This window comes from Echeneis naucrates, chromosome 12 (genome assembly GCF_900963305.1).
Source record: "Echeneis naucrates chromosome 12, fEcheNa1.1, whole genome shotgun sequence".
Taxonomy (NCBI): Eukaryota; Metazoa; Chordata; class Actinopteri; order Carangiformes; family Echeneidae; genus Echeneis; species Echeneis naucrates.
The window spans coordinates 16,861,641-16,876,584 of NC_042522.1; the positions used below are offsets into that span (position 1 = coordinate 16,861,641).

Genomic DNA, 14,944 nt, shown 5'->3' on the forward strand with positions numbered 1-14,944 from the left:
AAATGTAAGTGCACATATTTCAGATCCTATCTCTTAAAAAACAAGCAAGAGAGGTCTGGGCAACTCAAAACTATCCCGTTCTCTGTCGTGACCACATCCTTTTAGTTACACTAATACATCCTGGACCTCAATGAAGGACTGTTTAATCAAATGACATCCCCTGCCAGTCTGATTTGTCCTGAAAGTTTTATGAATGAACTGAAGATATTTTTATGCTTCTCACAATGATTGACATTCATTAGTTTATTTGTGGCAGCCCAGCACATTATCAAATAGCTAACCCCAACATGACAATACAGTTACCGCACATTGTCAATCTAAAAAAATTAATAAAATAAAAAAATATATATACACATGATGCACAATCCTAACACAAGGTACACATAAATGTAGGAACAATCTTTTCTAAACCGTGCATAACCCCTGGTACATTTTGCATGTAAAAAAATAAATAAAAACATACCATTGATGGACAAGGAGTTCATTCATTGATGCACAACTGAAGAATTTCCTGCATAAGCAGATAATGGGAGTCTGTCTCCTACTCCTTTTATGACCATGTTCAATAAGATTCTTTGTAGGCTGAATGTGTTTTTACTTTGTTCTATAAGAATGTTTACCCAACAAGGAAAATAAGGACTCAAATGGTCTAGATAACTGTGACAGCATTGGACTGGCTGCTGTTTGTCTGTTTAGCTGAAGCCCCCCCCCAAGAGTAATCTGGAGGGCAGCGTAGTAATGAGAACCGCACTGCCTACAACATAGATAGGCTTATCCACTGACCTACATGTTACTGGAATGATGACTGCTTACACTCGCCTGTCTTGAATCCACCAAAAGCTTTTGACTTTTGCACCGAAAAAGTTCAAGACATGCAAACATATTTCCAGACACTTTAAGCTCTCGTCATAGATTTGTTCTTAGCCTACTTATTTAAGCAGTACATTTTCTTTAATCAGAGTGCCAGTAGGAGCTTTTCCTGATAGCAGTGAAATCGTTCAATGTCTCAAAAACACAGAAAACACTAGATGTCCTAACTTGTGCGTTTATGTGACTCTCCAGCCTGGCAGTGATATTTGGGGCTTCCTCTGAGGAACAGTGAATGAAATAGTCCAGAGGGCAGGCAAGTCAGATTCCCACTTTATTCACCCCGTCAGAGCCAGGAAACCACTTCCCTGTCACAACCCTTTCTCCCTGTAACTTAAGTGCCTCCTGGGTCAGTGGTGTTGCCATAGAGACTATGGTCAGGGGCAGAAGAAGCTCTCCGACCCCCAAAGTCATACACAAGACACACAGCTGAGTCTGCTTTATTGTTTATGCAAAAGTCATTGACTGATGAAAACACTGACGAGCTGTATGGAAGCTTCACAAAAAAGCAGCCAAAGCAAAAATAACATTATTGAATGTAACTTTTGCAACTGAAATAAATTAGACTGTGCTCTATTTCAACTTCAAATCCCTTTATGTGCCGCACAGTGTGGAAATTGCTTCGAATATGTGTATGTGTGCATATTTCCCAAAGGTTCATTCAGTTCTTACACTGTGGATAATTGGGGGAATCTATTAGGAGCAAAATGGTAGTTTCTAATTTGTCTCTGCTTCTGTATGACTATACTGCCTCATTGAACTGGTCAAAGCCCAGTCCAGGAGGTATCATTTGTGTTGTGTCTGTGTGTGTATATGTTTAATGGGTTAAGAGGAAATGGAACTGCAGCATCTAACAGCAGCAGGCGGCTAGTGTTATTTATAGCAAATAGCACTCGTCTGGTTGATACAGAGCAATGTGATTAGTGCCAGCTAGCTCTTGTTTTATGAAAGGAGCTTTTGATCCAGATTGCAGTGGACTGTTACACGATTGCTGCTGAAACTTGGAGATTATAGCATCAAAAACAATGCAAAAAAAGAAAAAGGCCCAATGGCCTGCAGAGCCTGTGGATACACTTCAGCTGCCTCTGTCTGTGAAGGAAGAGGAAAGAAAAAGCCACTTCCTCAAGACAGAGCAGCATGCCAGTCGACTATACTGTATACTTTGCTTCCGTTGTGACTTGAACTCTATATAGTTACTTATTATTGATCCACCCATTCATAGTACCCTTAACTTCACATACTAGGAGCAATTACCTTCCCTAGTGCAGCTCCCAGGGTGCAGTCAAGGGGTTAACAGCCTTGGCTTAAGGGCCCACTATGCTGGTCCAGGGATTTAAACCGATACACCAATATGTTTTGCTATGGATATTTACATATTTTCTCACAAAGAAAAGATCATTGCAGAGAGAGAAGTTCAAATGAGAGCGCAATTGTCACAATGCACAAGCTGTAGGTGGCATATGCTATTTCAAGTGCAGACAAAGATACTACACTGTTGTGGATGGAACCTGAAAACACAGATACAAACTCAACTCTGTATCTTTGTAAAGTGTTCCTTTGTAGTCATCATGTGAGGTTCTGAGATATATTAAATTCTCAAAAGTACATCTTGTGCTTGCCAATAGATAACAGCAAAGAATGTCTATGCACATTTGATATTTTACGCGAGACATAGCTCTGGACTAATAATTGCAGCCCTATACCCTAATCAGACATGTCAGCTAATGTTACATAACACACAATTTTAGTGATGATATCCATGAACTTTTGCAACCCACAAAGGAGGATCTATAACTATATACTGGGGAGCCGTGTGCAGCACCGTCTGTGGCAATGTCTTTCTTCTGGCTGCCTCATTACCAGCATCACATTCAACTCCAGCTGGCACAACAGGAGAACTGCTACTTCTCAATAATGCAGTGGGATATTGAGCTAACAGGACAGCAGCTCAGCAACTAAGACATTAAAACCAAGGTTTCTTTAGTCCATGGTTTGAAAATCCACCATTCCCAGGCAAAAATAGATATCCTTGTCTTCCTTCTTATTTTATCAAGGCCTGCAGTTGACATCCAAACAACTGGGCTTGACAAATAAACATAGGAAGTGATCAATGAATATGAAACTGTAGCAAGCGGAGACTAAAGCTGGAATTGCAGCTGAAAAAAGGCAGAAAGACAATCCTCAGTATCTGTAGCGGGGGTTTGCAGCTTAGTGGAACCTGAAGTTCCAGTTTCACTCTCCCACTGGTTTTGGTTCTCACCAGCGTTCTTGGGTCTCAGTGGTCTTACATGACTCTAGAAAACAAAACCATGATTGTTTTCTTTGAATTCATGGTGAAATGAGGGCAAGTAATCTGATCCATGACAAAGTGCCCTTTATAGCATCTTCCCAATTTTCTACTCCAAGCAGACTGCCTGAGTGACAGAGTTCATCATAACAATGAGACTTACATCCATCTGAACAGAATATCCATCAGGATATTGTTATGTAAGGCTTCGCAATTTAATTTCTTAAAAAAAAAAAAAAAAAAAAAAAAAAATGTAGGACAGAATTGTCTTGCTGCAGCTCAGGGCAACTGTGCTTCATACATATGTGCATGAATTAAAAACTAAGTCTCTAGAAGAACTGCATATAATTTGAAAAGTTTCTTCCCTGGGACACTTGGCAGTTGTTTTTCTTTGTGTTGCATCACAAAACTGAACACATTAAAACAACGAGCAGCTCATCAAGTACAGAAAACTCTTGTCCTTGAGGAAGAATTCAAATATACTCAGTGTTCACACATGTAAATCTGCTGACAGTCAAACACTATCCATTCCTACAATACCCAGTATTGACTGTGCTTAAACATGCACTGACACAGCATCACGTGCATAGCTACACCACCCCAAGCCCATCAAAGTCCACTTGGCCATTTGTTCAACATGTGTGTTTGTGTTCAAGCAGCACTGTTGCTTTGTGTTTGTCTCACATAAAATATTTGATGTCAGTAGTGGAAAAAGTGTGTTGGTTAGATTTTAGCCTCTCCTCTCCTCCTATAATTTAGTGGTTTACTGTCCATTGATATCAATCATTAACATGACTAACCATTTAAGCTTGTTTTAGGGATACATAAGATGACAGTTGTACCAGAAACTGATAAGATTCTTTTCCACTGAACTGGAGCTTGTTCATATTGCCAGTGATAAAAATCTAATTTAACCATCAGGTAGGTAACACTGACGCTCATAATAATGGTTAATTAAAAAATAATTTTCAATAAATGTATCTGTTCTGCATTTGGGTCAACCATGCACGTAATCATCCTATTAAGCCACAGCAATAGGATTATATGGATGACATGTGCAGGAACACAACAAGGAGAGGTGGGGAGTAACACAACAAACCTTTCCTACATATCTTCTCATCATGCCAGTATATGTAACGCCAGAGTCTCCCAAGCCGCACAAGCTCACAAACAAGCTTCTTGTTCCTGTGCATGCCTCCTCAGTCATTTCACAGGAAAATAGCTCAAAATGAAGGAGGGACAAAGAGAGAGTAATATTTTATGCCACTTGAAAAGGTGGAAATACTGTTTTTAAATCGAATGAAAGGATAGAGACATTTTTAATGCATAAGAGAAGTAAAAGAGTAGCTTTATGCAGTTTGCCAACACTACTGATATGCAGTTCAGCCACATGGTCATGCCTTACATGAGTCTACCAAGCATAAAGGATAAATATTAAATGCCGCTGGCTCTTGTAAGTATAAAATAATTTATTCAAAAAATAAATGGCTGTTTAGAGCCCGTGCTTTCCTTGTGATATGTGTAGAATGTAACCCTAAACCGACTTGAAATTCAAATTAAAACAGATACTCTGGAGTTTTCTCATAAACAAGCTATTTTCCAGTTCACTGAAGTTCACCATAACAGTGTCTGCATCACTGAGGACAACCTAATGTGCTGTAGGCATTGTCTTTAGTGTATTACATCGTATTTTTGGCCATATAACTCCTGCGATCACATCTGTTTGAAACCAACTTGAGATGTTATGGACACATTTCACAGTTTACCTTCACACATTCACCACGTGGCCATTACTGCAGGAGTTTCCAGTGTTCTGAATTCAGTATGTCTTCATTTCGTTTCCCTTTGAGATGGCTATCATAATTACGCTAATGAATAATTCCCACATTATTTCTTTAGACAGGGATGGGCCCAGGGCAAATGAATGTAGTCTTATTTTCACTAAATTTTTTCAGAACTCAGAGGTTAGAGAGATGTCATGGATCCCCCAGAGAACAGCAAACGCTAAGAATAAGACCATTCATCTTCAAAGGTTAGATCCTCTCTCTCACACAATAAGATTATTAACAATCATTAATTTCTCTTCCCACAAGCTGCTAACAAGGCACTGTATTTCACGTTGTGTTGAATCGTCAATGGGACATCGGAAAAAAAAAAAATAAATAAAATATTACTTAATTCAGAATGCTTGGGAATCTACTTGAGCACATCAGGATTTGCTTGCTTTGTTAATGTCAGCTCTGCCAAGTGTTGTCTTGCAGGCTATTATGATGCTGCTCAACTGTGCCATGTGTTTGACTGAATGGACCAGTGAGACTGACAGCGATCAGATGTTGAACAGCTTAGCTACGAATGAATGAAAGAGATTATTTTGCTGGGACAAGTGGAGACAACAGGCTCTATTTTCCCAGTGGAATTTTAGAATGTGTTCCCAACGCTTGCATTCGTAATCCATTCCACTGCAGTCATTCACTGAATATCTGAGGGCTCCTCTCATACCCAAAAATCAGCAAATTAACCATATCAAGCAGTGATCTGTTAGATTATTGACAGTAACACTGATTCTATATTCTCTCTATTCATTGAGAAGATTTTAGACCAATTGTATGGGGAAAATTACAGAACCTAGATTTATGTAAATAACTAAATAGAAACAGAGAAACAACTGAAACTAAAAATCATTATGTTGACCAACTTCTCAGAAACTGGTTTTTGTGTCCCAGGGTAATCATTTACTGCCAGCAATACAAATGATACACGAATACACATTTCTATGTTACATGACCATCAGCTATGATACATAATTAAACCTGCATTGATTTTAAAACTAGGATTTGGCTGATAACTTCATTGCAAAAGTTTTTCATTTCCTATAAAGAGTAAAGACAAGTGAACTACTGAAGCAAATCAGACAGTAATGTTCCCCACTGAGTTTCATCATCTGAACTCTAACCACAGCCTGATAAGATTTTTTTTTTTTTTTGAGCTACCTTTTTGTGCGTGTGAAAGCCACTTCCTGGATACAAGCAGGCTGAAGACAATTCTGCTGAGATATGCAACAACAGGTTATCCTGCGAGACAAAGTCTCTGCAGCTGTCACTTCACACGGACTCTACATTACAATGCTATATATTATATGTATATATATATAGCATTGTAATATAGATGCACGCGCACACACACACACCTTAAATTTGTCTGGCGTACTAAAGGAAACCACTCTCTAAGAACAAGGGGAAAATAAATCTGTTATAGCTGCTGGTAATTGTCACTGTTCAAATATTTTGGAGGAAAAGCCTAATAAATGTGTCCAGTGTAGTAAAACATGTTATCTAATAGAGCTAACGGAATGATTTCACCTGTTTGGAATTCCATGTGACATTGAGGAAACATTTGTCTTCAGAAAAGCCTTCTACACTGACAGAGGCTAGCAGATATTAGCAATTAGACCTCTGCATGAAAGGTTGCAGAGCTGCCATGTTGAATGAACTGGCAGTATTATCTGGAAATAGTTTACTACCTTCTCTATGTTTATAATTTTTCCCTCCTTTTCTCTTGTTCCACACAGACACACACTTTTCTCCCCTCTTTCTCTTGTAACTTGCTGTCCTATTTCCCCAATGTTTCCAATACTTGAAAGGTCTTTATGGACCCCAAAAGTGCGAAAGAGAAGCACAGAAAAGCCATCTCTTTTCAAAACTAAATGTTCCAAGCAAATAGCAGCAACGTGACAAACAGGCCCATTGCTTCCTTGCTAGGTCAGCGGGGTTTGCATAACTGTTTGCATAAAAGTTGCATCACCTAAACTGGCCAAGTTTTCACATTAAATAATTCAGATGGCATATCCAAAACTTTGTTCCTTTTACCCTGAAAGTAAGGAAAAACTAGCTTCAGGCACAGTCTAATTAAACCCTAAAAATACAGGAAAGATGCAATAAAGTCACCAATTGTTCAAAAGTGAGTATTTTCGGAGGCATCCTTCTCCTTGAAGAATAAAACTTCACCACAGTGAAGGAGGAGAGAGACCTGGTAATAAATAGCAGTCTGCTCAAAAAGCTCTTCAACCAGGAAGTTCTTAATTAAATATGAAAGCAAGTTAAATATGGGCCCAGGGGACTCATTTCCAAAGCTCTGAAGAGAGGACACCAACTCATTGGCAATGTTGCGGTCACTCGTAGAGCTGTAATGGAGTAGAGTCCATTTCATAGTACTCAGGTTCCTTACAACAGTATTACTTGCTGTCCAAGCACTAAATAAGTGAAGACTTGGCTTCTTAAAAGGGTATTTGATGTCTGTCAAGGCATATAATTAAATCAATCATAGCAGTGTCGTATCAGCTGAACAGATCAGATTCAAGTGTAAGCAAGGAAACTGTCTTTTTAATGCCTACAATAGGCAGCACCAGTAACTGCTCTGGGAATACCACAGCTACTTATAGTCCCTCCATCACATTTATAAAGAAAAAGAAAAGCTGAATATCCTCTTGCTGTGTTGTACTGAGTAAACTATAATATGGCACAAAACAGTACCATCCAGCTATCTCAACACAATATCCACAATGGCAGCAAGAAAGAACTGTCTTGGGTACGTTGAAATTTTACATACGTTTGAAATGTTTCTGCTGGACGGAAATGGCTTCAAATATTGAATATTTTGCCCTCTGCTGGGATGAGGACAGGCCATCCAAATCCTGCAGAAACCCCCAGTCACATACAGGAACCACTGATATACAAGACATTATAGGGACTGAAATGCAAAGCTGCAAGACAGGACATATATTTAATGTCTTTTTAATCTAAATTGAATAATTTTAAATGCCATTTTTTGCTGAGATTCAGCATGTAATTATCAAAAAGGAGCAGGAAGTATTAAGCAATGGCTTCCTCTATGCATGGCATTTGATGTTAAGTAAGAATCTCATTCATTCTTGTTGAAAATCAGCTCCATGTGACATCTGAATATACACAGTTACTAAACTGTTTATTTTGTACCATGAAGGATGACAGAGGAATATGATGGTTGTGTTTACAGTGAACCAAGTGTGCTGATATAATAAACACTGAGTTCAAATACTAGAGACAAACGTTGCTTGTCTTGTTTCCAACTCATAGTGCTCATGAAGACCTGGAGGGCTCTCTGCTCATGATCTAGGCTACTCCCCCAGATGGCAAAGAGAGGAACAAGCACAGGAATCAATCGTAAATGAGCAAGTGGGACATAAATAGCACTAGCAAGATGAAGACAGTTAAGCCGAATAGCTTGCTGTAGCTTTTAAATATTCTCAAATGCATTTACTTTTGTGTCACTTAAATAATAAATGGCCATCATCTTAGATCCTCGGACAAGTTCCTAAAATCTTTTTCAGTGATATTACCGATTATAAGAAGATGCTTCTCCATTGAAGAGTGATACAAGACAAGGTATCAGGTACAAACTGCTTCTCTTTCCGCCTGTGTGGGCTACAGAGAGTGAGGACGCAAGATCCAGTTTGCCAAGTCTGGATAACCAGATCAGACGCATTCAGGTCAGAGCCACGTATCCATGCGTTTCCCTTGTTTGCTTATTGTAGAATATGGATATGGGTAACATTGTTCAACTACCTTGTTAAAGTCAAAGAGTCTGCTCATTAGTTGTCGTTTTAAAACAGTTAACAATGAAAGACTGTATGCAATGATCCATCAAAACTCAATGCATAGTTTTCCCCAATAGGACATACAGCATAACTTTGCTGCATTAGAGAACTGCAGCCCTTATATAAATAGAAAGCCATATAATAAGACCAAGTTAAGGTTTAAATATGGGTTGTACAAGTTCTTCAGTTCTGAGACATTGGGTTTGTAATAAGAGATAATTATTTTTATGAACCTTATCCTCTGCATTATGGGATATACAGTGTTGATAGTCATTACACTGAAATCTCCACTTGCTTTGAAAACATGTTGAGAAAACACCTGTGTCACGGCTCCTGGCTTTTGAAGAAATTATTTAGATAATTTACAATAAGCTGGCAGCAAATCTAGGAAAATGGACTTAAGTGAGGATCTAACATGACAAAAATGGCATCAGAACCTTTGTCAGCTAAAACTATAGGTGTAGTTAGTCAATTAGATATTCCTCAAAGATAATAATTCATTGTGATACCGATTACAAATCTTTAACCATCTCATTAAAAATCTGGATGCAGTTGGTCAAGTTAAAGGCCACACAAATCCCCTTCTCTGCAAGCATACTGAAATGAGCCAGTCACTAGGTCACAAAAACAACTGGAGGTCAGTCGTTTTTTTTTCTTTGTACAGCAGGCTCTGATAGACAAGGATGGAGCCATGTTAGCAAACAGTCAATGTATATGTACATTGTCTGTACATGTTTACAGGATTCACATAAAATTCCTCTAGTGTTAGAAGCAGCAAATTGCCACAATAATGTGAACGAAAGCTATTCTGTAAAAGCTACTAAACTGGCATGTATTGATCACAGCAAAACTGTGCTCACATGCTGTTGCACCATAATCATCATGTAGTGGTGCAAACGATTTTCTGCCTTATGTAATTGTGCTGATTTATGGAGGGAAAAAAAAACTCTACTGTGGACAAGAAAAAAAAAAAAAAAAAGAGTGAAATTTAAAGAAATAGTTTGTTGACATTGGTTTGGATCCAAGTATGAAATGTAGATCAATGCACAGCCTGCAGACAGGTGAAAGTTGTCAAACAAGTCAATGTGGAAATGTTGCACTTTAGGACCAAAAAAATAAATAAATAAATAAATAAAAAATCCATCATCTCTAAAAGGAAAACCTTTTCCCGACAGCAAAGCCATGAAAAAAAGCTGCCTTAAGTAGCACTGTGTTAACATGACAGCACTAAAAGAAAGGAGGCTGTTTTCTTCACTATTCAGGTCACAAGACTTATGCATCCATAAAATCCTCCAGAAAAACTGTCAAGGTTAATGAAAAGAGTCACGACATTCAGACATACGTGAACAATGATCATTACTTTAGATAAACAGTAAGATTACATATTAATTTTGTCACAGGTTGTCAGTTAACTTTGACACAAAAATTTGATCATTATAGTCACAGTCAAGCAGGAGCTTAATGCCCTGGAGGGTCAGAAATTAAGTTCCTGCTTTAAATTTTTTCTCTCCCTTAGCACGGACAACCTGTTAGTTTAAAGGCACTTTTTAGCAAGTTTGTCCTTTTTATCCAAAACTGGGGCTTTGACGCCATCAGTGAATCAAAGATGTTTTTACCCACCAATTTGTATGAACAAATCTACAATCTAGCAGTTGTTGACAGGCAGCCACTCCGTCTTGTGGATTAGTCTCACAGAAACCCATTTCTTAATTCTCTTTACTGACGGGGTTTAACTGTCAAGTTGCTGCAGAAAGGGCCTTTACTTTGACACCAAGAGAAAGCAATAAAACCGTCACCTCAAAGTCAGTCTTAATTGCCATGCTGCTAATTTCACATTATATTAAGCACATATCTTTATAGTTTTGCTACTTCCAGTCTCACAGCTGCCATATTGGATGAACTTCACAAGTGTCAGAAGCATGGCTTTTGCTGTGAAGTGTGTGTTGATCGTGTAATATTTTGAATATCAGCTAAGCTGCATCTAAGGGGTGGTTATTTCCTGACCTTTTCTGAGATGAAATTGGATACTGGTTGCGCACAGAGCTAGTTTGGCAGGTGTATCATGTCTCTCAGGCCTAGAGGAAAACAGGGTGGGGCACTCTTGTTGTTTCTTGTCATGAGCTGGGCTAATGGTTGACACAAATACATCACATCCATGAGAGCAAGACTGTTCATACAGACATTTTCGCTCGATATTTAACTATGAATCCAAAAAATAGACACCACTAAGGATTCGGCCCGTTGATGTAGCATAGACATTTAACTGCCAAACACAAAATAGGCTATTAAACAACACAATAACAGCTCAAATCAATGTCTGTGAGACCTCCAGGGTGCAGTCACAGAAGCATTAAATTCGAAAAAATTATTTCAAGCTGTAGAAAATCACATCAAATGAATGGAGTGTCGCACATACCTTGTCATTTAGGACTCAAGTGCCTGGATCCCAGTGGACAGCTGATGACAGATCTAACAGCAACAATTTCCTTATCTAATAAAAATGGGAAAGAGAAGACAACATAAGAAGTAGTAAAGAGAACAGCAATTATCAACTGCTTAAAAGGAGTTTATCCAAAAAGATAAACTCCACTGATAGCTTACAGTCAAAACTGAAATTGAATTATGAGGTTAGACAATTTTGTGTTTCAGTTCCATGCTTCATGTTAATTAGTAGCCAAATTCAGGTCAAAAGAGCCATTTCCTATATGATGATCATGTAAGTTAGGTTTGTTAAGCGGTTAGGTTTTCAAATGTAGTGAGCTACAGCTCACTATGCTTAAAAGAATTGTTTTGTCAGCAGATATTTGATTGAAATGCAAAGAGATAGTGAACAGAGCAGGAACTGATTAACTTAGGATATGCTGAAATTAATACATGCCAAGTTCTTCCTGTATGAGGGTACAGATTTCCCCTTTATGATGTCAAAAGCCAATTATGGAGTGTAAATTAATCACTTGAGAGTAATCGGTGACAGCTCATGACCAAACTGATCAAGATGATTGAGACTAGACTGCCAAGATGACCAGAAAAACAAACTTCAGCTTTTCTAAAAAAAAAAAAAAAAAAATTAAAACATTGATTAATCACAATAAAGACTCAGCTTTAAAAGTGACATAGCTTCTGAGGTCAGCTCACAGCACAAAATAATTGTCCATGCATGTCTGGAAAAGGATTTCCCTTGCCAGCTAAGCCACAAACAGAGGCAGCTAAAAGACAGCATCATCCTTCTGCTAACTTCATTGAGCATGATACAGCCACAGAGCAGGAAAGCAGTAGAGAGGGAGGGAGGGAGGGAGTGAGAGATGGGAAGAGGCAACAAAAGACAGGAGGGGAAAGAAAAGAGTTTTGACTTATTAATAGAGTCTCCCAATCAGCTGCAGTCACACTGGACTGCACTGACACTCATTAGCTTCTGCTCCACTTCTTCTTGGCTGCCTTTATCCTCATCACTATCTATTTGGGATACTGAATCTTGACAAACAAAAGTTCCCTCTGTCATACAATGGTAATGCAAGAACAGTGTCAGTTTTCAAACTGGCGGTGTGAATTGAGGGGGGAGGAGGACTGTTGTAGCTTCACCAGCAGTTTGTTCTCCATCGCTATTGCAGCTATACTTTGAAACCGAAAGTAGCTGGGGTGAAGGAAATCACCTGTGCTCTATATCTGTCTATATATATATAGATATAGATAGAGCTATAGATAGATAGATAGATGTTCTGTTGACATCAGGCGATCCTTCAAAAAGTGACTGACTAATTTTATCAAAAACACAACGTTTCAACATCATTTGAAGGAAGTCAGTAGAACATATGTCCACATACATGTATGTGGTTGAGTGCAACATTTACGACATTGTAAGCCATATATCATAGTCTGAAGAAAGCACATATAAATCTGCATTTCCTTTTTGTGTCAGTTTAGTCACTGAATATGTGAAACAAGTACCAACAAGAAACCACAATCTCCTTGAGCAACAGAAAGAAGATCCCTCAAGATGTGCAGAGTATAAACAAGATTTAGAATTTCTACTGGAGGGTTTGAATCTGACAGAACAAATCACATTAACTGTTTTGTCTTTGAGGAATGGCTGTGGCCATAGGAACTGAACTGTGAAGTCAATCTGCATCATGATCATGGAAAAAATCTGATCATATCTGATCATGATAGCTATAGAGATATATACATATACAAGATGCATACTTAAACTAGACTTGATTTGCAATAAATTTTAATTTGATGTGAAAAACAAAATAGGTTCTCATGAATACAAGGTATTAAGGTGGTTATCTCTGATTAGATAACAATAATACCATATACATCAACAAGCCAATTGTATTTTGATTTCAGATTTTCTAAAAAAAAAAAAAAAAGTAGCTAAAGCCCATTTCTGACACCATTTTTAGAGTTTTCCACCTGCTACCTGAAAGATGTCAGTTGGACTGACACTGAATATCACACTGTTCTTGAGCATGAATTAAAAAAGTATACGCTGTATATATATTGAAGTGAAACATTGCGCGGAACAGTTGTTTGATTCTGTGCCCAACCCAGTGCTCATGCACTCTTATCACATGTAGACAGCCTGAAGACAATGCATTGCTCAGCCTGCACATAAAATCCGTTAGGCTGCATAATATGAAGACAGCTTATCTATGGGTTTATTAAAACAGACCAGTTCTTGCAGGCTTTTGAGAAGCGTTTTCTTTCCTCTTTTACACCCATAAACAAAACCTTTTCAAACATGATTACGTTATATAAAAAGGTCCTCAATGGAAATGGTGCATTTTCATGCCATTAACTCCCCCCCATCTATTGTATAGGGGAGATTGGGGTGTGCTCCTCTGTGGTGTCTCTGACACTGAACTGAAGGATTCTTGCTGTCTATCTGCTGATAGACAGCAAAAACAAAAGCAGAGATAGACGTTCTCCTAACTGGGTCACACAAGCATTGAAATCATTAGGGAGAAACTGGATACACAGATGTATGTTATAATGGATACACCAGCTTTTTGAATGTTATGTAAATTTATACTTTTCTAAAAATAATGAGCCAAAACACTTACAAAACTTGTTATAGACCAAGATTCTACTATATGGAAGGCCCTCATGGCACTTAAAAAGATATTAATTCAATATTGACAGCTATTTGGTAAATGAGCTTGAACAGCCAGCAAGCAACAGACCAAATGGAAGTGGGAAAAAAATAAACAAACAAAAAATTACAAATGCGGGCTTCATCTGAACAATTTATCATTATGATAAACCAAGTGGTCTTAAACATGTTCCAACCAATCAAAATCATCTGCCCCAAATGTGGGCGCAAAATACAAGTTAAGTAATGTCCAAAAGTTAAAATTTATTTCCTTATAAACAATATAAGAAAACAAAAGAGGTGAAACAAGTCAAGTATCTGTCTCAGATGCATCTTCAAGAGCAGTCCTGTTTGGTACCAGGAAGTGTGTCAGGTTTTTTATACATTCTGCATAAGTCAGTGGGACTGAAACATGGCCATGAATTATAAATACGAGCACGGGACATCCCGTGTCTGAATATAGCTTGCTCCAGAGCCACTTAGCCTTTGCTGCTTTAGTTACCATGGAAACTTAACCCCGTGAACTATGCGGCACTATTGTGACACTCACATTTAACATTAAAAGAGTAATATCTTTGTTTCTCACGAGGTGGATTCACATTCATAAAATCTTTATACACACTTGGTTAAACTTGAACACACTAGAAATGACATTCCTCAGGTTGCTGATTCATCCCATGACGCTCGCTGCTTTGTCATATGACAACGCCAACCGCAGTCACTGCCTGAAATCAAATCAACCACTCTTTTGCTGCTTACTTCCACCTGATTCAGGAAATAGGACAAATGCTCCTTGGCAGCAAATACTGTGTCCCATCACCGGCCTCTGCACCAATTCAGAGGGCTCATGGAAAACCCGTGGGAAGGCTCATAGAGAAACAATACACAGACGAATTCTACCCAAACCAGTCAGAGAACATGCACAAATTTTACTAATCACTTGAACAAAGATATGACACCACTTCAAACACAGAAACTGTGTGCAGAGTAAAGTGCTGTGGCCACAGTTGGCTTAAAATTTCATTTACATATTTACCCTCTCTCTCTCTCTTGTAGGCAAATGAGA

General features: G+C 38.3%; 1 protein-coding gene across 2 annotated transcripts in view; it reads right to left on the reverse strand.

The window, feature by feature from the left end:
• The window catches only part of erbin (erbb2 interacting protein), a 44,598-nt gene that overhangs the window by 25,391 nt on the left and 4,263 nt on the right, over positions 1-14,944 (reverse strand). For both annotated transcript variants that reach the window (XM_029516570.1, XM_029516569.1), the window contains exon 2: positions 11,203-11,277. The gene's annotated coding sequence lies outside the window, so the exon portion shown is untranslated. The remainder of the gene's footprint in view (positions 1-11,202; positions 11,278-14,944) is intronic.